Raw genomic sequence first — 25635 nt, forward strand, 5'->3', positions numbered from 1 at the left:
TTTTAAAAGGTACCGTGAGAGGACTTCACGCACTTCACTCCCAGAACAACATTCACTCCCTGCTCATCACTACACTCACCCCCCCATCACTATACTCAGCCTCCCCCTCACAGCACTGTTCCCCCCGTCACTAAACTCACTCTCCCATCACCACACTCAACCGCCTCATCAACACACTCACCCCCTCCTTATCACTACACTCACTCCCCCTCATCACTACACTTAGCCCCCCCCTTCACTGCACTGTTCCCCCCGTCACTGAACTCACACGCCCCCGTCACTAAACTCACACCCCCCTTGTCACTACACTGTCCCCCCGTCACTACATTCACCCCCTCCTTGTCGCTACACTGTCCCCCCTCGTCACTACACTCACCCCCCCGTCACTACAGTCACCCCCTCCTCGTCACTACACTCATCCCCCTTGTCGCTAGACTGTCCCCCCTCGTCACTACACTCAACCCCCCGTCACTACAGTCACCCCCTCCTTATCACTACACTCATCCCCCTTGTCGCTAGACTGTCCCCCCTCGTCACTACACTCACCCCCCCCGTCACTACAGTCACCCCCTCCTCGTCACTACACTCACCCCCCCGTCACTACAGTCACCCCCTCCTTATCACTACACTCATCCCCCCTCATCACTACACTCAGCCCCCCCTTCACTGCACTGTCCCCCCAGTCACTAAACTCACACCCCCCCGTCACTAAACTCACACCCCCCTCGCCACTACACTGTCCCCCCCCGTCACTACATTCACCCTCTCCTTATCACTACACTCAGCCCCCTTGTCGCTACACTGTACCCTCTCCTCGTCACTACACTATCCCCCCATCACTACACTCACCCCCCTTGTCGCTTCACTGTCCCCCCCCCTCGTCACTACACTCACCCCCCCGTCACTACAGTCACCCCCTCCTCGTCACTACACTGTACCCTCCCATTACTACACTCACCCCCCCTTGTCACTACACTGCTCCCCCCCATCACTACACTGTCCCCCCCCTCGTCACTACACTGACCCCTCGTCACTACACTGTCCCCCCCCTTGTCACTCCACTGTCCCCAGAGATATGACAGACCAGGCTAAGAGCAGTGCTATGCTGTAGCTGTGCCTTGCTCGGGGATACTTCGGAAGTCTATCCAGGAATAAGAAAATGGTGACAAGAGGCTATCCTGACGTACGCCTGGACAGATCTGGCAGCAGTGGGTCAGTGCCTCAATGGGGCACTTAAAGAACATGGCTCCTGTGCCACAAAAGAATAAATAATCTCCTGAGCTCTGCCAGGGTGTGTCCCACAGTCTGCTCAATGCACCATGCCTCCCTCAGTATGCAGTAGCACTGTAAGGTTACCACTGAAGGGGGCAGTCCCACGGGAGGTTAGATTGAATTGAATTAGTTTTATTGTCACATGTACTCGGTGAAACTGAAAAGTTTGTAAGTTGCATCTTGTAGTGCCATCTTAGATACAAAGGTATCTAGGTACAATCTTACTTACAGAATAGAGAAATGAAGAAAAAATGTTACATTACAGTGATAAACAGTACAACAATATTACAGTATGACAGCGATACACAGTGTGATAGCAATACACACAGTATGCCAGCGATATAGTATAACACAATATTACACAGTGTGACAGCGATGCACACAGCATGACAGCAGTACACAGTATGATAATGATACAGTGTGACAGTGTTACACACAGCATGACAATATTACACAGAGTGACAGCGATACACAGTATGACAGCGATACCAGTGTGACAGCGATACACAGTATGACAATATTACACAGTGTGACAGTGATACACACAGTATGACAGCGATACACAGTATGATAATGATACAGTGTGACAGTGATACACACAGTTTGACAGCGATACACAGTATGACACAATATTACACAGTATGACAGCGATACATGGTGTGACAGCAATGCACAGTTTGACAGTGATACACAGTGTGACAGCAATACACACAGTATGACAGTGATACACAGAATGACACAATTACACAATGTGACAATGATACACAGTGTGACAGTGTTGCACAAGCATGACAGCAAGACACAGTGTGACAGCGATGCACAGTGTGACAACAATACACGTATGACAGCAATGCACAGTATGACACAAGATTACACCATGACAATATTACACAGTATGACATTATTACACAGTTTGACAGCAATATACAGTATGACACAGTTTGACAGCAATACACACAGTGTGACAGCAATACACACAGCATGACAGTGATACACACTGCGTGACGGTGATACACACACAGTGTGATGGCGATACACACAGCGTGACGGCAATACACAGTGTGATGACGATGCGCATGCAGTGTGACGTGATACGCACACAGTGTGACAATAGGTCAGAAAAACAAGACGCAAAGTTAAAAAGATAAATGTCACAGTCTCTGTCCAAGGTGTCTCTGCAGCAGATTAGTGCCGGGGCCTCCATGTGGTTTGACCACTGGCTGCTGACACGCTGTGCACTGGACCATTGTCTGTTGCTCTCACACCAGGCTCTCACTCTCATTCTGCACTGAGTCGCTGACCCCTGGTGTCTCTGCTGAACTGCCAACCCCACTTCAGAGGCTGGGGCTGGGGGTCCAAGGCCAAGAGTAGGAGGAGAAGGGAGGAGTGAGGGGAGACAAAAAGAAAAAGAATAGGTGGAGCAGAGGAGGTCTGGTTGGAGAATCCTTCTCTGCTGTCATCTTACCAGACCATTAATATCTGCTCCAGGCATCTCCATTAGGTACCTCATGTGCATTAATATCTGTCACTTCATTGCAGCTACAAATATAGCACTAATGGCTCCACAAAAGTGGTTAGTTAGCTCAGTTGGCTGGACGGCTGGTTTGTGATGCAGTGACACCAACAGCATGGATTCAATTCCTGCGCTGACTGAGATTACCATGAAGGACTCTCCTTTTCAAGTTACCGATGGCCTTGAGCTATGCTGTCCCTCAGGGGTTAAACCACCATCTGTGGTCTCTCTCTCTGTCTGTCTCTGAGAGTACCCTCATGGTCCAATAAAACAACAGTCCTTTACCTTGGCTTTTACTGCCAGGGTTCATGCACAAACATAAAAAGGACCTACAGCATTTGGTAGCTCACATGCCATCAGCTAGTATCAATGTTCAGGTAATTATCCTGTGATTCCATTTCTAATTTAAGAAAAATATTGCACCGATATGATGTCAGGAAATTATCTTAAGGCTACTGTTTATTCTATAAAGTTCTTGAAGATGCCACCTTTACTAATGAGGGATGTAGCAGTTTTTTAAAGAGTTAGTGTTTTTGGCCTATATAAATTACACGCAGTTTCATCAGCATTTCAAAATACTGGTAAAGGATTAACTATTTCTAGTAATTGCTGCTATCCTTCCAACCTATTGAATTACATTCTGTATTCTCCAGCAAATTAATTTCACTTTTATGTCCAGGCTGTCCACAAGCAAATAGAGGCAATTTGAAAAAATAATCAGCCCATGCTTTTTGTTAAGCTTCTCTTTTCCTTTTTGAAATACGATTGATTCCAGTTTAATTGTTACATGGAATCTGTGATTTGTACATTTCATGTGAAATTTGAAGACATATACACTTCATTAGAAGATGGTAATTATTGCTTTATACAGAATGAATGATGGGGAGTGGGTGAGGGAGGAGAGAGAGAGAGAGCAGGGTCTTTAACTTAAAATAGAGAAGTTGTTAAGCACACATGTCAGCAGGATGTCACCATTACAAATTAATATGTGCAGGGGTTGTACACTGTGCTCCAGTTACCCCAGTTTAATAAATTCATTATGTCATTAAACGAAACGTGTGAAATGTGCAGCCTAGATTATGTTGCTAAGGTGACTCCAAGCTCTGTCGATTTATTATCTAAGATAGTGTTCTCAATTTTATTGTTTGAAGATCACACCATAACATTAGGATAGAGCACTAAGAGAGATTAATTTTGACAAGAAAGTTTAACGTTAACACCAAGAATTAAACCAGTTTTGCAGTATTGCATTTTCTTCATGAACTGCTTTTTAAGTAATATACTTAATTTACTCATGGATTGTACAGTGTACCTTTGTATCTCCATAAAATCATAAGACAGAGGAGCCCATTCAGCCCATCGAGTCTGCTCCCCCATTCGATCATGGCTGATATATTTCTCACTCCCATTCTCCCTGTAACCCTTGATCCCCTTACTACTCAAGAAGCTATCTATCTCTGTCTTAAATACATTCAATGACTTGGTCTCCATAGTTCTCTGTGGCAATGAGTAATAAAATACAGATTAGAATGATCACAATCTAGCATTCTCCAAACCAATAAAACATGGACATTTCACTTACCATCCACACATCAATTTTCATTAAAGTCAAATAGAGGAAAGCGTACCTGGACAATTCAGTCAGATTCTGCATTAATACAGCTCCAGGTTAGTTACTGGATTAACCGTTTTGCACTGTCACGTGTTTGAACTGAGCATTGCACACTCCCCCCATTTCCCCCATTCCCCCATTCCTCCCAATCCTGGCTTGACCAGAAACTCTCAATTGACACACACTCCACAAATAACCCAAATCCAACATTATCTCAGGCTCGAGGGTGTCAATTTGAAAAACTGTGTGTAATAACAATAGAATATGTCAATCAAACAATTTAAAATAGTGTTTGGTTTTACAAACAGCTTTCCTTCTCTGGTGCAATTAAACACTACACTGCCCAATTTGATTAATTTGGGTCAGGAGTGTTCTCAGAGTGATGTGGAATGGTGTTAAATGCACTGAGGGTGAGTACTTCTTAAAAATTCACCCATGGAATATGGTGTCACTGCCTGGACCCAATATTTATTACCCATCCCTAGTTGCCCCTTGAGAAGGTGGGGGTGAGCTGCCTTCTTGAACCACTGCAGTCCATGTGCTGTGGGTTGACCCACAATGCCCTGAGGGAGGGAATTCCAGGATTCTGATCCAGCGACAGTGAAGGAATAGCAGTATATTTTCAAGTTAGGATGGTGAGGGGATTGGTGAGGAACTTGCAGGTGATGCTGCTCCCATATATCTGCTGCCCTTGTCCTTGCAGATGGAAGGTGGGTTTGGAAGGTGCTGTTTGAGGATCTTTGGTGAATTTCTGCAGTGCATCTTGTAGATAGTACACAATGCTGCTACTGAGCGTCGGTAGTGGAGGGAGTGGATGATTGTGGATGTGGCACCTATCAAGCAGCTGCTTTGTCCTGGATGGTGTTGAGCTTCTTGAGTGTTGTTGGAGCCACCCCCATCCAGGCAAGTGGGGATTATTCCATCACATTCCTGACTTGTGCCTTGTAGATGGTGGACAGCCTTTGGGGTGTCAGGAGGTGAATCACTCGCTACATTATTCCTAGCCTCTGACCTGCTCTTGTAGACACTGTGTTTATGTGGCAAGTCCAGTTGAGTTTCTTATCAGTGATAACTCCCAGGGTGTTGATAGTGGGGAGAATCAGTGATGGTAACATCATTGAATGTCAAGGTGTGATGATTAGATTGTCTTTTATTGGTAATGGTCATAGCCTGACATTTGTGTGGCAGAAATATTACTTGCCTATTTTAGCCCAAGCCTGGATATTGTCCAGATTTATTGCATTTGAGGGAAGCGATAGCTGAGGAGTATTATTGCTAGAGTATAAATCCAGAGATCTACGCTATGTCCTGGGGACTCAAGTTCAAATCCCACCATTTCAGATGGTGGAATTTGACTTCAATAAAAATCTGGAATTATGAGCCTAATCATAACCATGAATCCATTGCTGATTGTCAGAAAAACCCAGCTGGTCCACAGTATCCTTTAGGAAAGGAACTACTATTCTTACCTGGTCTGGCTTACAAGTGACTCCAGACCCACAGCAATGTGGTTGACTCTTAACTGCCCTCTGGGTAATTAGGGCTGGGCAACAAATGCTGTGTAGCTGGTCAAACTGTCACCCCGTGAATGATTAAAAATAATTTGAACATGGAATGCTTCAGTATCTGAGGAGTCTCAAATGGTGCTGAACATTGTGCAATCATCAGCAACATTCCCACTTCTGACCTTATGATGGAGGGAAGGTCATTGATGAAGCAGCTGAAGTTGTTTGGGCCTGGGACACCATTCTGAGGGACTTCTGCAGAGATGTCCTGAAGCTGAGATGACTGACCCTGCAACAACCACAACTATCTACCTATGTGTCAGGTATGACTCTAACCAATGGAGAATTTGCCCCCCGATACCCATTGCTAGGGATCCTTGACACCACACTCAGTTGAGTGTGGCCTTAATGGTAAGGGCCTCCCTCTGGAATTCAGCTCTTTTGTCCATGTTTGAACTAGGGCTGTAATGAGGTCAGGAGCTGAGTGACTCTGGCGGAACCCAAACTGGGCGTCACTGAGCAGGTTATTGCTGAGCAGGTGCTGCTTGATAGCACTGTTGATGACACCTTCCATCACTTTACTGATGACTGAGAGTAGACTCCTGGGGCAGTATTGGCCGGGTTGGATTTGGCCTGCTTTGTATGTACAGGATTTTCCACATTGTCAGGTAGATGCCAGTGTTGTAACTGTACTGGAACACCTTGATTAAGGGAGTGACAAGTTCTGGAGCACAAGCCTTCAGTATTATTACTGGAATGTTGTCAGGGCACATGGTCTTTGCAGTATCCAGTGTCTCCAACCATTTCTTGATATCACGTGGAGTGAATCGAATTGGCTGGAGACTGGTATCTATGATGCTGAGGAGCACTGGAGGAGGCCAAGACGGATCATCCACTCGGCACTTCAGCCTTATCTTTCACACTGATATGCTGGGTTTTGTCCATCATTGAGGATGGGTATATTTGTGGAGTCTCCTCCTCCAGTGAGTTGTTTAACTGTCCACTGCCATTCATGATTCAATGTGGCAGGACTGCAGAGCTTAGAGCTGATCCATTGGTTGTGGGTTCGCTCAGCTCAGCCTATCACTTGCTGTTTATGCTGCTTGACACATAAGTAGTCCTGTTTGGAAGCTTCACCAGGTTGGCACCTCATTTTTAGTTATGCCTGATGCTGCTCCTGGCATGCCCTCCTACACTCTCCATTGTACTTCAGCTGTGTAGTTTCCCAGGGGTTACATAAAATTTGTATCTGTCTGATATTTCCTAGGTTAAAACCCAAATAAATATGTGTGTGAAGGATCCCAGTCAATACATTTTGAAAAGTGTACACTCTCCAACTATCCAAAGAACAGAAGGTCTCATCCAGTGTTATGTGGATGGGATACAACAGTGCAAGCTATTCAGCCCAATTTAGCATGGCCAACCCACCTGACCTCCACTTTGAACTGTGGGAGGAAATTGGAGCATCCGGAGGAAACCCACACAGACACAGGGTGAATGTGCAAACGCCACACAGACAGTCGCTGGAGAGTGGAATCGAACCCATGTCCCTGGTGCTAATCACTGAGTCACTGTACCATCCCAACTGAGGAGAGGTTATATAAGTTAGAACTGCTCCCTCTAGAATTTAAAAGGTTAATGGGTGATCTGATCAAAATCTTCAAGATATGAACAGGAAAAGATAGGATAGATTAAAATACACAATTCCTACTGGTTTGGCATTCTAGAATTAGGGGCACAGTCTGGGAATTAGGGTTAGAGCATTCAGGAGAGATGTTAGAAAGCACTTGACACACAAAGGGTGGGAGAGGTTTGGAACTCTCCTCCACAAACGGCAGTGAATACAGGATTAATTAATTTAGAATCTGAGATAGATACATTTTTGTTAAGTAAAGATAATATGGGATATGGGTCAAAAGTAGGTATGTGGAGTTAAGCCACAGATGAGACATAAACTCATTGAATGATGGAACGGGCTTGAGGATCTGAAAGGCCTATTCATGTTCCTATGTTCCTAAGTGGTGGTGGGCAGGCGGTCTTGTAACTCTCAAGGGCAGGCTCACTACATTCTATACAGCAAACTGTCCCTTATTGGTCCTCACCATCTGCTGCATGGTACAGCAGCCATACCCCAAAAACTGCTAGACAGCAAGGTGACCCTGGTGAGGGGAGATGTCTGGTTTCCTACTGTTGGCGGGAATTTGTCGAGTCTGAAATTGAACTGCTTTCAGTACAGGCTGTTCTCCTATCACACAGTAGCTGTGTTCCTGTGCAATACCGTGTTATAGAAAATCATGCAATCTAAATAATGGGGCCGATGGAAAAAACAGGATTGCGCTAAACGGCCAAAAACTTCAGTAAATATTGAAACAAAAATAGTAGTTAGCCTAACATAAACGATAGCACAGTCTAAGTAAATCTTTAAATGATATATTTTAGTTAAATAGTAAGTAAATGTCACACTTTAACACTACAATCACTGACTACAGCACTGTACCTTTCACCAAGCTCTTCTCCAGAAAGTGCACAAACTGACTAACCACATGATGCCGACACAGAATGCCAGTTCTCCCCAAGATTCTTCCCCTCCCCACCCCGGTTTGAAATGAAGTTCCTTCCAAATATAGACTACAATTCTCAGGTTTGGGCTAAGGTTCAAGTCTTGCAGAACTGATTGAATTCCTGTTTTAGCTGAACATATTGAGGGTACATTTTGTGGACAGAGGATCCTGAGGCTGGGTTCTGCTTTTCAGCTAGCAGCTGAAAATGTGTTGCTGGAAAAGTGCAGCAGGTCAGGCAGCATCCAAGGAGCAGGAGAATCGACGTTTCGGGCATAAACCCTTCTTCAGGAGCCCTTTTCAGCTAGCACCCAGGATGGAATTGTGTAACAGAGAGCAGGAGTTCAATTTCCAAAAGAAGGCCCACGATTCACAAATCATGTTACAACTAAATCACATTTAATAAACATACACTACAGCAGAACCTCCTGTAGATTGAGGAAATGGGGCTAATCTAAGGTCCAATGGTCTTGAAGCAGATCAGCACCATGTTGTTGAGCATGTCAAACATGACAAGACAGAGAATATCATCACCTTTTTGTCTTCAGCTGTCCAGACGCATCCTGCTACTGGGTCAAAAAGTGTGGTGCTGGAAAAGTCACAGCTGGTCAGGCAGCATCTGAGGAGCAGGAGAATTAACGTTTCAAGCACAAGCTCTTTAACATTTCTGATGAAGAGCTTATGCTTGAAACATTCACTCTCCTGCTCCTTAGATACTGCCTGACCAACTTTGCTTTTCCAGCACCACACCTTTTGACTTTGATCTCCAGCATCTGTAGTCCTCACTTTCTCCCAGATAGAGCCAAGACAAGACGGTGAAGCTGACCATGTACAATATTGTCACAATATTCACACACATGTCATCCCCATCACCTCTTGACGATCTGACAGTACTGGCTATGACTTCTTTCTCAGGTTCAGTAGAATCTCCACATTCTCAACTTGACTGTGAATAACCTTTGGCTGAAATTTAGCAAGTACATGCATTGCAATCATTATAAATCCTTTTTTGGTGCAAAAACATAGTGGGAAAAGTTAACTGAGTATGGCAAATAAAATCAATTAACGATAGTATTAGATCCAAAGGGGAGTCTTATAAAGTTGCTCAAAAATGTAGCAAATCTGCGATTGAGAGCAATTTACAATTCAGCAAGGGAGGATCAAGAAATTGATTAAGTTGGGATAAGCAGAGTACCGGTGTAACATAAATACAGACTTTAAAAGCTTCTATAAGGTGTGAGAAGAATAAGATTAGGTCTCTATACTGTGCATACAGGAGAAACTCAGCATGTTTGTCAGCGTCTGTGGACAGGGAAACAGAGTTAATGAATTTTGAGTCCAGTTCTGTGTGTGTTTCAGAATTTCAGCATCTGTAGTGTTTTGCTTTTATTTGCATGTTGGCCTTACTGTCAGAAATAGTAGAATTGATAATGGAGAACACAGAAATGACAGAGTGGTTGTAGTAATCCAGAGTTCTGGTTTAAAATTCTGGGACCGTGGCTGCGAATCCCAATATAGCAGATGGTGGAATTTGAATTCAATGAAAATCTGGAATTAAAAGCTAGTGTAATGGTGACCATGTATCCACATATCCATAGTTCACTATTGTCCTTAAGGAAGGAAATCTACTATCCTTACCTGGTCTGGCCTACAAGTGACTCAGATCCAAAGCAATATGGTTGACTCTTAACTGCCCTCTGAAAGGGCTGAGTAAGGCACTCAGTTCAATGGCATTTAAGGATGGACAACAAATACTGGGCCAGCCAGTGACATCCAAATCTCCTGAACAAATTAAAAATACTACCTTGAGATCTGCCTCCACAGAAGGGAGTAGAATGAGAGCTGCATTTTACTAAAAGTCAGTAATGTATCAGATTTGGTGAATTTTACAGAGGCCTAGCTTTTTCTCACCAGTTTTTCTCACACTACCTTCCCAAACTTGCCTCATTCCCTGTACACCATGCATCCATGGAAACCTGTTCATGTACAAAACTCTCACTGCAGGCTGACCACTGGCGAGGATATCTGCCTCCTCACTCTCCACGGGAGTCGTACCGGTAGATTTGATGGAGGCGAATGTTGTTCCTCTTTTCAAGAAGGGCAATAGGGAAATCCCTGGTGATTACAGACCAGTCAGTCTCACATCTGTGGTCAGCAAAGTTTTGGAAAGAATTCAGAGGGATAGGATTTATGACTATTTGGCAAAGCATAGTGTGATTAAAGGCAGTTAGCATGGCTTTGTGAGGGGCAGGTCATGCCTCACAAATCTTATTGAGTTCCTTGAGGAGATGTCAAGACAGGTCGATGACAGTCAAGCAGTGGACGTGATGTATATGGATTTCAGCGAGGCATTTGGTAGGGTTCCCCATGTTAGGCTCATTCCTAAAGTCAGGAAGTATGGGATACAGGGAGATTTGGCTATCTGGATTCAGAATTGGCTGGCTGACAGCAGGCAGCGTGTGGCTGTAGATGGAAAATATTCTGCCTGGAGGACAGTGTTGAGTGGGATACCATAGGGCTCTGTTCTTGGACCTCTACTCTTTGTAGTTTTTATAATGACTTGGATGAGGAGGTTGAGGGGTGGATTAGTATATTTGCAGATGACATAAAGTTGGAGTCATCGTTGATAGTATAAAGGGCTACTGCAGGCTGCAGCATGACATAGACAGGGTGCAGAGCTGGGCTGAGAAATGGCAGATGGAGTTCAACCTGGATAAATGCGAAGTGATGCATTTTGGAAGGTCAAACTCGAATGCTGAATATAGGATTAAAGACAGGATTCTTGGCAGTGTAGAGGAACAGAGGGATCTGGGTGTGCAAGTACATAGATCCCTCAAAGTTGCCACCCAAGTGGATAGGGTTGTTAAGAAAGCATATGGTGTTTTGACTTTCATTAATGGGGGATCGCATTTAAGAGCTGCGAGGTTTTGCTGCAGCTCTACAAGTCCCTGGTGAGACCACAGTTGGAATATTGTGTCCAGTTCTGGTCGCCCTAATATAGGAAAGATGCAGAGGCTTTGGAGAGGGTCCAAAGAAGGTTTACCAGGATGCTGCCTCAGACTGGAAGGCTTACCTTATGAAGAAAGGCTGAATAAGCTCAGACTTTTCTCTCTGGAGAGAAGGAGGAAGAGAGGAGACCTGATCAAGGTGTACAAAATAATGAGAGGAATAGGTAGAGTCAATAGCTAGAGACTTTTCCCCAGGGTAGGATTGACTGGTCCGAGAAGTCATAGTTTGAAGATATTAGTAGAAAGGTATAAAGGAGACATCAGAGATAGGTTCTTTACACAGAGAGTTGTGAATGCATGGAATGCGTTGCCAGCTGTGGTGGTGGAAGCGAAGTCATTGGGGACATTTAAGTGACTGCTGGACATGCACATGGATAGCAGTGAGTTGAGGGGTGCGTAGGTTAAGTTACTATATTTTACATTAGGATTAAGTCTCGGCACAATATCGTTGGCCTAAGGGCTTGTTCTGTGCTGTACCTTTCTATGTTCTATGTAAATATCTCAGCAAGGGGCCCAGAAATCCTTTCCTTAGCTTCCAACAGAGTGCTAGGGTACACCTGATCAAGTCCTGGGGATAAAAACAATGACTGCAGATTTGTGTTTCAAGACATCCAGCATTTCTTCCTCTGTAATATGGTCATTTTTTTATTTGTCACTGTCTATTTCCCTACATTCTAGATCTTCCATGTCCTGCTCCACAGTAAACACTGATGAAAAGTACTCATTTTGTATCTCCCCCATCTCCTGTGGCTCCACACAAAGGCCACCTTGCTGATCTTTGAGGGGCTGAAAATGTGTTGCTGGAAAAGCGCAGCAGGTCAGGCAGCATCCAAGGAACAGGAGAATCGACGTTTCGGGCATAAGCCCTTCTTCAGGAATCTTTGAGGGGCCCTATTATCTCCCTAGTTACCCTTTTGTCCTTAATGTATTTGTCAAAATCCTTTGGATTGTCCTTAACCCTATTTGCCAAATCTATGTCCCCTTTTTGCCCTCCTGATTTCCCTATTAGGTTTACTCCTACTGCCTTTATACTCTTCTAAGAATTCACTCGATCTATCCTGTCTATACCTGACATATGCTTCGTTCTTTTTCTTAACCAAACCCTCAATTTCTTTAGTCATCCAGCATTCTCTACACCTACCAACCTTTCCTTTTTCCCTAACAGGAATATACTTTCTCTGGATTCTTGTTATCTCATTTCTGAAGGCTTCCCATTTTCCAGACATCCCTTTACCTGCGATCATTTGCCCTCAATCAGTGTTTGAAAGTTCTTGCCTAATACCGTCAAAATTAGCCTTTCCCCAATTTAGAACTTCAACTTTTAGATCTGTTCTATCCTTTTCCATCACTATTTTAAAACTAATAGAATTATGATCGCTGGCCCTAAAGTGCTCACTCACTGACAGCTCAGTCACCTGCCCTGCAGGTACATCCACATACTGAATCAGAATATTTTCTTGTGCACACTTAACAAATTCCTCTCCATCTAAACTCTTAACTCTGTGGCAGTCCCAGTCTATGTTTGGAAAGTTAAAATCCCCTACCATAACAGAGGGAATCTAATCTAATAACCACCCTATTGTTGGTTACCTAGTCTGGAGTTGCTAGATCTGTTTGAAGTCTGTCCCATTTAGCACTGTGATAATGACACACAACACAATGAAGGGTATTCTCATTGTGAAGGTGGGACTTTGTCTCCACAAGGACTGTTCGGTGGTCACTCTTAGTGATACTGTCATGGACAGATGCATCTGCAGCTGGCCGATTGGTAAGGATGAGGCCTGGTATGTTTTTCCCTCTTGTTAGTTCCCTCACCACCTGCCGCAGACCCAGTCTAGCAGCTATGTCCTTTAGGACCCGACCAGCTCGATCAGTCATTCTGCTGCTGAACCATTCTTGGTGATGGACATTGAAATCCCCCACCCAGAGTACATTTTGTGTCCTTGCCATCCTCAATGCTTCCTGTAAATATTGTTCAACAGGGAGGAGTACTGATTCATCTGCTGAGGGAGATCAGTATCAGCAGGAGGTTTCCTTGCCCCCCATGTTTAACCTGGAGCCATGAGACTTCATGGGGTCTGGAGTTAATGTTAGGAACTCCCAGACCAACTCTCTCCCAGCAGAATCCCACACTGCCACTCCACTCTGCTGTGTCTGTCCTACCAGTGGGACAGGACATACCCAGGGATGGTGATGGTGGTGTCTGGGACATTGTGTGCAAGAGATGATTCTGTGAGTATGACTGTGTCAGTCTATTGCCTGACTAGTCTATGAGACAGCTCTCCTGATTTTGGATCTAGCCTCCAGCTGTCAGTACGGAGGACTTTGCAGCATCGACATTGTTTTTTCTGATGCCAGGTGATCCTTTTCTTTTCTTTAAGACTTCATAGTGATTGATACAACTGAGTGGCTTGCTAGGCCATTGAGAGCAGTTAAGAATCAACCACAGTGCTGTGGGTCTGAAGTCACGTGTAGGCCAGACCAGGTAAAGATGAGAGTTTCCTTCCCTAAAGGACATTAATGAACCAGATGGGTTTTTCCAACAAACATGAAGGGCATTGTTTCACGATTGTTGGTAGATTCTTAATTCTCGATTTTTTTTATTGAAATCAAATTCCACCATCTGCTGGGTGGGATTCGAACCTGGGTCCCCAGAACATTTGCTGAAATAATATCATTAGGCCATCATGTCCCCATCGATCATTGCATAGCATCATGACTCTTTTAACTATTTTATCTGATTTCTAATATATACATAGTATGTACATTTATAAGTTATGGTGCTGACCTATGGGTAAATTATTTAAATAGAGAAACTAGGAGCAGTAGGCCATTCAGCCCTTCATGCCTGCTCTACCATTCACTCAGATCAGGGCTGATCATCCAACTCCATCTTCTGATTCTATTTCCTCCCTTTAATCCAATATCTAACTCCTTCTAGAACAACATTCAAGTTTTGTCCTCAGCTACTTTCTATGGCACACTCTGGGTGAAGACATATCTGTTCACCTTGGACCTAGATGGCCTACCCTGTATTTTTGAACTGTGACCCCTGATTGTGGACATCCTGGTCATTGGGAACATCCTTCCTGTGTTTACACTGCCTACACCTGTTAGAATTTTATAAGTTTATGAGTTTCCACCCTGCCACCCCCATTCTTCTTAACTCCAGTGAACCAAGTCCTAACTGATCCAGTCTCTCTGCATGGGAATTGGAAACAAGAGCTGAAATTCCAAAAAGAATTTGCCAAAAGTGGCAGGTATCTAGTTATAGGGCTGAAGGTGGTGGTGGGAGGAGTGCAGGGGGAGACAATCCTGACTTGATGAGTGTACGAAGCTGGGACCACAACTTGCTGGTGTCACTGTGGCTGTTGTTCTAGCTAAGGACAGTGAACTGGCCCTGAGAGCTTCCATTCTTATCTGCCAGTCATGGACAGACCTGCTCTCTCAATACAGGATAAGTGAACTCTTGTGGTGCAAGAGGCAGCAAGTCAGACCCAACCTGAGGAGAGGTGACACTGTTGCTGGGTCGATTGGCCATTGTTGTCGGGGGGTTGGATGGTCTTACATGGGCCATGAAATTCTCAAAAGGAAAGGGCCCCAGGAGTAAAACTTTGGAGGACGACCTTCTGAACTGAGCTCAAGTCAGTGACCTGGACCATGTAGCTACTAGTTTCTTTGCCATTCTTTTACTGGGATACGGCAAGGTGCAGGGACACAATGGGAACCTTTCCCTCCCGTAACACCTTTGTACCTCCGAACCCATTAGTAATGATCCAGCACGATTCTATCTAGCTTGTCCCCAATAAAATGAAATAATTTTTAAGCAAATAATTTTCTATTTATTTCAAAAGGAAGAGAAGATGAAATATATTTAAATGTGTTTTTGAAATAGAAACTTCTGAGGTATGAATTTAAAGGATACAAGATGGTTATTCCAAGCTTAGGCCTTTTGTTACTTCATGTCTGAAAATCAGAAACAGTAACTTCATTTTCAATACACTTCTGTCAAGCTCAGCAATGACTGCTGTTCCACAATAAAACATACAGCAGGAAGCATCAAGACATATGTGTGTATCCCCAGACAGGACCCAGGTACGAGACATGTTGAATTGGAAACAGCATCGTCTGCCATGCCCTGATTCGATGACAGGGGCCAGCTGTTTGGCAGTGCAATAATGAACGTGGAAGATGCTTCAGAGAGAAATTCTCTGCCCTTCACAAATTAAAACCCAATTGCATTTCCCAAATCCCTTCATTTCAGCCTAAATGAAGTTGCTCTCCACTGGGCAATAATAAAGTAAGAATCTTTCTCTGTTCGGCCAGGAGGAGCTGTGATAGGAAATGACAGCTGGCTGCAGCTCCAGTTGTAAGATATCAAATCATGGCTCGTGTCTCTTAACTACACTCTTAATAAAGTTCACTCATATTCAGTGAAAGGGAATAGTCCTCTGACTACCCAATTGGTAAGTAGTGGTCAGGTGATTCTTTCTTTCCTTACCTTCAATTTACATTTATTGTAACTTTTAGATAATTTTTAGTTAACATTAGCTTTAGAGTAATAGGATTTATGTGATTGGCAGAGCAGTGCATTCCTGGGATTTAGAGTAATACCGAGACAGTTGTTTACAGAAGAGTGTGTTTACTATTCTGTCATGAGAATCTAGCACTAGTGACCATCTAGTTAGCTATGAATTCATTTAATAGAAATGTACTTTTTAAATACAATATGCTAGAGTGTAAAAATGGCAGTGTGCAGGGTAGGTGTGCTACTGCTGCAGAAGGTGGGAATCTGAGACAGTTCCAACGTCCCTGATGGAGAATGATGATGGAGTATGTAAAATGCTGAAGGATTACAGGATCATGTCAGCTTCCTGGGAATTCTCTACACATGAGCGTGAAGACCTGTCAGTGGCTGCTGCATTAAGCTGTGGCTCACTTCTGTGACAGAGCCCTGCAAGCATTTGGAGGTAGAAACACTGAGTGAGGTGTTGAGCCTGACAATTGGTGGGAAACTATGGTCATCAGGCCTAGCAGGAAGCTACTTTTCAGTTAGGTGGACCCATGTTGACTGGAGACATTGCACCCCTTGCTGTTCAGACAGGCCATGGAAACGTTGGCTCTACTTTACTGTAATAAAACAGAGGAATGTGTATACTGGACATCTGAAACAAAAGCTGAAATTGCTGGGAAACTCAGAAGGTCTGGCTGCATCTGTGAAGGGAAGCAGAGTTGAGGTTTTGAGTCCAGTGACCCTGCTTCAGAAATAGTCTACTTTAGATCCTGCTTCACAGTGGGTTACGGTCTTTCCTGAGAGCTGTACCTTACTGCTGGTGTCTTTTTTGACATGTAACCAGGAAGCTATTGAATGGTTTAAGTGATTATGTACTGGATTAAAATCCAGAAATTGAGGGTTGAAGCTGTTCTCCTGAGCCACAGTCAACTTCCCCCAAGTCTGACATCTCACCTGCTCCCGATCTTGTCTGATCCACCCGTTAACATGTCGCTGGTCAGTCTGTGTGGTAGGCAGTATTTATATTAATATACAGCAATATATACATCTGCTGAGACATGGGCTCCTTTCAGAGAAATTTTACAGTGTGTTACTGCAAATTTGAAATCTCACATGCAATATTCCCAACATGAGGAGAAATGTGCACAATTCATCATGCCTTTAAAATATTAATGTTGTTGGATATTGGAACAGAATCATTTTAGCTCAAGGCAGAGAATCAGTGCAAAGTAAAAGCTAAAAGAATTTAACCTTGCTCTGGTCTAAAAGAAAAATAAATAAATATTGATTAAGCTCAAAAACAGGCTTTGCAGATCAAATGAAATGACCATGTTCCAGTTCCAATGTATTAATTAGACCAGTATAATTTAAAAGCCTTAATGCATTTTTTGTTTGACAGTGAAATAATGAAAAAGATATGAAAGGATTTTTTAAAAATAAATTGATTTTATGCTACCATGGCTTAAAAATGGGCATTGATTAAAGAGTGTTTTATATTTCCCTATGGAATGTTTTAACCAACGTGATAATGAAACCATTCATTACTGTCAGAATATAATATAACCTTAATTTGGAAGCACTGTAACATAAATGGTACTTAAGAATTTTGCAGAAGAATCTGTACACTTCTGGCATTATAATGCAATAGTAGAGTTCAGCTGAGTTGACTGCACCTCCCCACAGCCTATCAATGAGCCAAGCTCCATACAACTGTGCAAATCCATTTAAAGAATTCACATAGGTGAATTATGTATGAAATTACTTGAGTAAAAAAAAACACCTAGCAGTAAGCATTAGAGCTTCTGATATAGAGACTGTGACATTTCTCAACATAATGATTGTTTTGGTGCCTGCGGGTGTTGATAAAATGTTTAATTTTTTAGCTGGAAGGGGAAGCGGAGCAGATGTCATCAAATTGTTACATTAACTTGTGACAAGGTAATGGCAGTTTTTTTGAAAACTACCTCTCCAGAAGAATTTATATCGAATTTGATATACCGTGTGCCAAGAATTCAATTAACTTGAACCATCAGCAATGATACATTTTTGATGGAATTGAATACCAAAGTAATGATACAGTTGCATGTAGAATGTAATTGGTTTCAGTTAATTGGCCAAATAGATGAAATTGGGTAGTTTGGTTTTCATAGTTCTCTTACGTTTGTGTTACACACTGAAATTTTAACAGTTGCGCTAAAATTGTTGAAATAGGAAGTGAGAGAGCAACACATGCCAATGGTCAACACAATCAATGTGTGTGATCTTTCTAAACCCCAGGATCCAGTGGAGGGAGGAGACATCTCTATCCAATCCTCCAGCACAGAGTGTCTGACCTGGCAGCTGTGCGCAGGCAGCTCTCTGGCTTAATGTGATAATATGGCTGCTATATGTTCCACTTGTGATACATTTTACTCATAAATTATGTACACATTTTCTCCTTACTTTGTAATAAAGCATCTGTGATTCCCATTGCTCTATATGCACTGAGATACATCCAAAATATTGTAATATTTACTGGAGCGTTTATTTTTCAGCCCTGATATTTCCCTATGTCCTTTCAATAGCATTCTTGTAATTTCTAGACTTGCCACATTTTGAAGCAGAAAGCAGCATGACAGCCAATTGACAGATCTAGCTAATAACAAAGGAATACAAAATAATAGCCCTGTAATTCTCATAGTGTGAATTAGCATTGGGTGCAGGAACAACAGAAAACTGGGATTGTTGTCAGATTGCTTTAGTGTTTGGAAGTGTGGTCCTGATGAAGGGCTTATGCTCGAAACGTCGATTCTCCTGCTCCTTGGTTGCTGCCTGACGGGATGTGCTTTTCCAGCACCACACCCTTGACTCTGATCTCCAGCATCTGCAGTCCTCACTTTCTGCTGATTCAGTTTTGGACAAGCCTGCACAGAGAGCTCAGGGGATTCCTGCTGCTCCATGGTGCATTTAGTTCGGACATGTTAGGCTGGTTTGTGCTGTGTAAGAATTTCACTGTCGGCAGGTGCTGCATCCTTTAGTAAAGCCCATGTTTGGAAATCCACAACAAACAGAAATTACTTCGCACATGCCCGACTGACTCTTTAATGAAATTATATTTGACTTTTTCTATGCTGTTTTTGGCTTTGTGATGTTAAGCCACAGCTTTTTTTGAATTATATGTACATTTTGGGTTTATTTCATCATAAAAATGCTGGATCCTATGCCTAGCATGTATTGCCCTGACTCCCCCCCCAGGCTTCAGCCATCTCCCATCTCATTTCAGCACAAGCTGCAGCAAAAATAAAATCCAGTTACAAATATGAGGTGTTGTACCTGCTGCTCCTGAACCTTCCCTCCTTAAGCCTACCTGGCTCTCTTCTGCCTTTAAAACACTCTTCCCTCTTTGACCAGGCTTTTAGCAGCTGTCCTCATGTTTCTTTTGTGTTTTGGCCCCAAAGTTAATTGTTAACTAAGTGATGTATAGAGGTTCCATAGTAAAGGTGCTATATCAATGCGAGTTGTTGTTTTTAATTTGCTGTGAATGGATGGAAGTGCCACATTAAGAAGCTCTCCAGTATTTCTGTTCCTACCGAGGAAATGCAGTCTCTGTTCTCCCAGTCCCTAATACCAATTGCTGCTCAGTCTCACTGTGGATCCCAACAGTTTGCTGCTCAGTCTCATTGTGGATCCCGACAGATTGCTGCTTAGTTGCATTGCGAGCTCTCACTGTAGGACACCTCTGTTGTGCTGGACCCTTCCCTTTCCTTGTTGCAGCTGCCTCCAGCTTTTTATCATCTCCTCCCTCTTCTAACCAGAAAGACACATTGACCAGACCGTGATTACAATAAAACTGCTCTGGACATAGGTTCCTCCAGAACAGTGCCAATAAGATATTGTTAGTTGAAGTGAGAATTAAGCCATTGAACACAACAAATAATTTATAAATCATTCAAAAGTTAACCAGCGATTAAAACTAGTCAGAGTCCAGCTGGAACACTGTGAGCAGCTTTGGTTCCCTTATTTAAGGAAAGTTGTCCTGGCATTGGAGGCAGTCCAGAGAAGGTTAGATGCTAATATGAAAGGGTTGTTTTATGAAGAGAGGTCGAGAAGGTGGGGCTTGTACTCATTAGAGTTTAGAAGAATGAGATCACACAAAATTCTGAAGGAGATTCAACAGAGTAGATGTGGAAAGCCTGTATCCCTTTGTGGGAGAGTCCAGGGCCGGGGGCATCATCTCAAAATAAGGAGGAGGAATTTCTACTTTCAGGGGACAGTGAATCTGTGGAATTCTTTACCACTAAGAACTGTCAAGGCTGGATTGTAATAAGTGAGGGACTTGTGGGTGATGAGGAAATGCAGGAAAGTGATCTCACTGAATGGCAGAGCAGACTCAATGGGCTGAATGGTCCACTTTTACTCCTAATCTTATGTTCTTAAAATAAAGACCTAGCAAATTCCAATAGCCATGTGCAATCTGTGCTGGACAGTGAAGAACAGAGAGACCAGGGAGGAGAGGTTTCTCAGACTTTGAAGACAGACTTTGAACATCATATTAGTGTTACTTAGGAATGGTATTTGTTCAACATCCAAGCTCAACGGGGGATGCAGGCTTTTAAAGCCTCATTTCTGATGAGGGGCTTTTGCCTGAAATGTCAATTTTCCTGCTCCTCAGGTGCTGCCTGACTTGCTGTGCTTTTCCAGCAGCACTCTAATCTAGATTCTGATCTCCAGTATCTGCAGTACCCACTTCTGCCCAGTATGTGACCACACTGAATTTGCATAATTAAAAATGATCTCATCAGATTCTGGATCTTCTTATGCGTAAGTGAACCTGAAACAGGAGAGAGAGGAGAAACCTGTTCTAGAAAATTATCAACATGTGCAGAAACTCTGAGATTGCCCCATTACTACACAAGGTTTTGAGAGGTGTTATAGAGTCATAGAGAAGTACAGCATGGAAGCAGACCCTTCAGTCCAACCCGTCCATGCCGACCAGATATCCCAACCCAATCTAGTCCCACCTGCCAGCACCCAGCCCATATCCCTCCAAACCCTTCCTATTCATATACCCATGCAAATGCCTCTTAAATGTTGCAATTGTACCAGCCTCCACCACATCCTCTGGCAGCTCATTCCATATACGTACCAACCTCTGCGTGAAAAAGTTGCCCCTTAGGTCTCTTTTATATCTTTCCTCTCTCACCCTAAACCTATGCCCTCTAGTTCTGGATTCCCCGACCCCAGGGAAAAGACTTTGCCTATTTACCCTATCCATGCCCCTCATAATTTTGTAAGCCCCTCTAAGGTCACCCCTCAGCCTCCGATGCTCCAGGGAAAACAGCCCCAGCCTGTTCAGCCTCTCCCTATAGCTCAGATCCTTGAACCCTGGCAACATCCTTGTAAATCTTTTCTGAACCCTTTCAAGTTTCACAACATCTTTCCAATAGGAAGGACACCAGAATTGCACGCAATATTCCAACAGTGGCCTAACCAATGTCCTATACAGCTGCAACATGACCTCCCAACTCCTGAACTCAATACTCTGACCAATAAAGGAAAGCATACCAAACGCCTTCTTCACTATCCAGTCCAAATTAGGGAAAAAAAGAAATATTTGCAGAATAGCCAGCAGAAAGATCAAGGTCAGAGCATAGCATGGAAATATTGAGAAGGACATCACATCAAAGAAAAGGAAAACAGTCTGCTATCTGCAAGAAGCTGAGTCACTCTACAAACAGATGCTTCACTAGAAAGAAGCAAGACCAGAGGTAGTTGCTGGAGTAGGTTAAGTACATTAGCTATGGGAAATAAGGTATCGTGTTCTAGGGAAAGGCTAGCGGGGTTGGCTCTGGGTGGAATGCCCTTCAGAGGGTCGGTGTGAACGTTTTAGGCAAAATAGCCTGTTTTCACACAATAGGGATGCCATTCTATAAATATTTAATTGTTTCACTGTGTAGAGAATTCCACAGATTCACAACTCTTTGGGTGAAGAAGTTCCTCCTCAACTTCAGCAAGGCATTTGATAAGGTTCCCCATGATAGACTCATTCAAAAGGTCAGGGGGAATGGGATACAGGGGAACATAGCTGTCTGGATACAGAATTGGCTGGCTAACATGAGACAGCGAGTGGTAATAGAAGGAAAATATTCTGCCTGGAAGTCTGTGGTGAGTGGTGTTCCACAGGGCTCTGTCCTTGGGCCTCTACTGTTTGTAATTTTTATTAATGACTTGGATGAGGGGATTGAAGGATGGGTCAGCAAGTTTTCAGACAACCCAACAAAGGTTGGAGGTGTCATTGACAGTATGGAGGGCTGTGTAGGCTGCAGCGTGACATTGACAGGATGCAGAGATGGGCTGAGAGGTGGCAGATGGAGTTCAACCTGGATAAATGCAAGTGGTGCATTTTGGAAGGTCGAATTTGAAAGCTGAGTACAGGATTAAGGATAGGATTCTTGGCAGTGTGGAGGAACAGAGGGATCTTGCGGTGCAGGTACATAGATCCCTTAAAATGGCCACCCAAGTGGACAGGGTTGTTAAGAAAGCATATGGTGTTTTGGCTTTCATTAACAAGGGGATTGAGTTTAAGAGTCGTGATTTTTACTCTAGTGATGGAGAGGGATAAGTATGTACTACAGGGCAAGAGTTATAGCTGGGGGCAGGGAAATTATGATGCGGTGAGGCATGACTTAGGATGTGTGGATTGGAAAAGTAGATTCCAAGGCAAGAGCGTAATTGATATGTGGAACTTGTTCAAGGAGCAACTATTGAGTGTCCTTGATAAGTACGTACCTATCAGGCAGGGAGGAAAGGGTCGTGTGAGGGAGCCGTGGTTTAATAAGGAATTGGAATCCCTTGTTAAATGGAAGAGGGCGGCCTTTGTAAAGATGAGGCGTGAAGGTTCAATAGGGGCGATTGAGAGTTATAAGGTAGTCCAGAAGGACCTGAAGAGAGAGCTAAGAGCAGCAAGGAGGGGACATGAAAGGTCCTTAGTTGGTAGGAGTAGGGAAAACCCTAAGGCTTTCTATAGGTATGTTAGGAATAAAAGAATGACTAGGGTAGGAATAGGTCCAATCAAGGATAGTAATGGGAAGTTGCGTGTGGAGGCTGAAGAGATTGGGGAGGCACTGAATGAATACTTTTCGTCAGTATTCACTCAGGAACAGGACATTGTTGTCGATATGAATACTGAGGCACAAATAAGTAGAATGGATAGCTTTGAGATATGTAGAGAAGAGGTGTTGGAAATTCTGGCAAGGGTGAAAATAGATAAGTCCCCTGGGCCTGATGGCATTTATCCTAGGATTCTCTGGGAAGCAAGGGTGGAGATTGCAGAGCCATTGGCCTTGATTTTTGTGTCCTCTTTGTCTACAGGAGTAGTGCCAGAGGACTGGAGGCTAGCAAACGTGGTTCCCTTGTTCAAGAAGGGGAGTAGGGATAATTCTAGTAACTATAGGCCAGTGAGTCTCACTTCTGTTGTGGGCAAAGTCTTAGAGAGAATTGTAAGGGATAGGATTTATGCACATCTGGATAAGAATAATGTGATCAAGGATAGTCAGCATGGTTTTGTGAAGGGCAGGTCATGCCTCACAAACCTTATTGAATTCTTTGAGAAGGTGACTAAGGAGGTAGATGAGGGGAAAGCAGTAGATGTGGTATATATGGATTTTAGTTCGGCATTTGATAAGGTCCCCCATGGTAGGCAACTGCAGAAAATACAGAGATATGGCATTGAGGGTGAGTTGGAGGTTTGGATTAGGAATTGGCTGGCTGGAAGAAGACAGAGGGTAGTAGTTGATGGCAAAGGTTCATCTTGGAGTGCCGTCACTAGCGGTGTTCCGCAAGGATCTGTTTTGGGACCATTGCTGTTTGTCATTTTTATAAATGACCTGGAGGAAGGGTTAGAAGGTTGGGTGAGCAAGTTTGCGGATGATACGAAAGTCGGAGGAGTTGTAGACAGTGAGGAAGGATGTGGCAGGTTACAGCGGGATATAGAGAAGCTGCAGAGCTGGGCAGAAAGGTGGCAAATGGAGTTCAATGTAGCTAAGTGTGAGGTGATTCACTTTGGTAAGAGTAACAAAAAGATGGGGTACTGGGCTAATGGTCGGATACTTGGTAGTGTGGAAGAGCAGAGGGATCTTGGTGTCCATGTACACAGATCTCTGAAAGTTGCCACCCAGGTAAATAGTGCAGTGAAGAAGGCATTATGGCGTACTGGCTTTTATTGGTAGAGGAATTGAGTTCCGGAGTCCTGAGGTCATGCTGCAGTTGTATAAGACTCTGGTGCGGCCGCATCTGGAATATTGTGTGCCGTTTTGGTCGCCATACTATAGGAAGGATGTGGAGGCACTGGAACGGGTGCAGAGGAAGTTTACCAGGATGTTGCCTGGTATGGTAGGAAGATCCTATGAGGAAAGGCTGAGACACTTGGGGTTGTTTTCATTGGAGAAAAGAAGGTTTAGGGGTGACTTGATAGAGGTGTACAAGATGATTAGAGGGTTAGATAGGGTTGACAGTGAGAACCTTTTTCCACGTATGGAGTCAGCTATTACAAGGGGGCATAGCTTTAAATTAAGGGGGGGTAGATATCGGACTGATGTTAGGGGTAGGTTCTTCACTCAGCGAGTCGTAAGTTCATGGAATGCCCTGCCAGTAGCAGTGGTGGACTCTCCCTCTTTATGGGTATTTAAGCGGGCATTGAATAGGTATATGGAGGATAGTGGGCTAGTGTAGGTTAGGTGGGCTTTGATCGGTGCAACATTGAGGGCCGAAGGGCCTGTACTGCGCTGTATTCTTCTATGTTCTATGTTCTATCTTGTTGCAGCTCTATAAAACTTTGGTTAGACCACACCTTGATTACTGCGTCCAGTTCTGGTCGCCCTATTATAGGAAAGATGTGAATGCTTTGGAGAGGGTTCAGAGGAGGTTTACCAGGATGCTGCCTGGACTGGAGGACTTATGAGGAGAGGTTGACTGAGCTCGGACTTTTTTCATTGGAGAAAAGGAGGAGGAGAGGGGACCTAATTGGGGTATACAAGATAATGAGAGGCATAGATAGAGTCGATAGCCAGAGACTATTTCCCAGGGCAGAAATGACTAACACGAGGGGTCATAGTTTTAAGCTGGTTGGAGGAAAATATAGGGGATGTCAGAGGCAGGTTCTTTACACAGAGAGTTGTGAGAGCATGGAATGCGTTGCCAGCAGCAGTTGTGGAAGCAGGGTCATTGGGGACATTTAAGGGACTACTGGACATGCATATGGTCACAGAAATTTAAGGGTTCATACATGAGGATCAGTGGTCGGCACAACATCGTGGGCTGAAGGGATTGTTCTGTGCTGTACTGTTCTATGTTCTATGTTCTATGTTTTAACTTAGTCCTAAGTTTGCTCCTCCTAATTTTGAGGAAAAAGTGAGGATTTCAGATGCTGGAGATCAGAGCTGAAAATGTGTTGCTGGAAAAGCGCAGCAGGTCAGGCAGCATCCAAGGAACAGGCGAATTGACGTTTCGGGCCTGAAGAAGGGCTCATGCCCGAAACTTCGATTCTCCTGCTCCTTGGATGCTGCCTGACCTGCTGTGCTTTTCCAGCAACACATTTTCAGCTCCTCCTAATTTTGAGGCTAGTTCTAGTTTCATCCACTAATGGAAACAACTCCTATCTTATCTATTCCCTTCATA

The sequence above is a fragment of the Chiloscyllium punctatum genome, chromosome 40 (assembly GCF_047496795.1).
Source record: "Chiloscyllium punctatum isolate Juve2018m chromosome 40, sChiPun1.3, whole genome shotgun sequence".
NCBI classification, from domain to species: domain Eukaryota; kingdom Metazoa; phylum Chordata; class Chondrichthyes; order Orectolobiformes; family Hemiscylliidae; genus Chiloscyllium; species Chiloscyllium punctatum.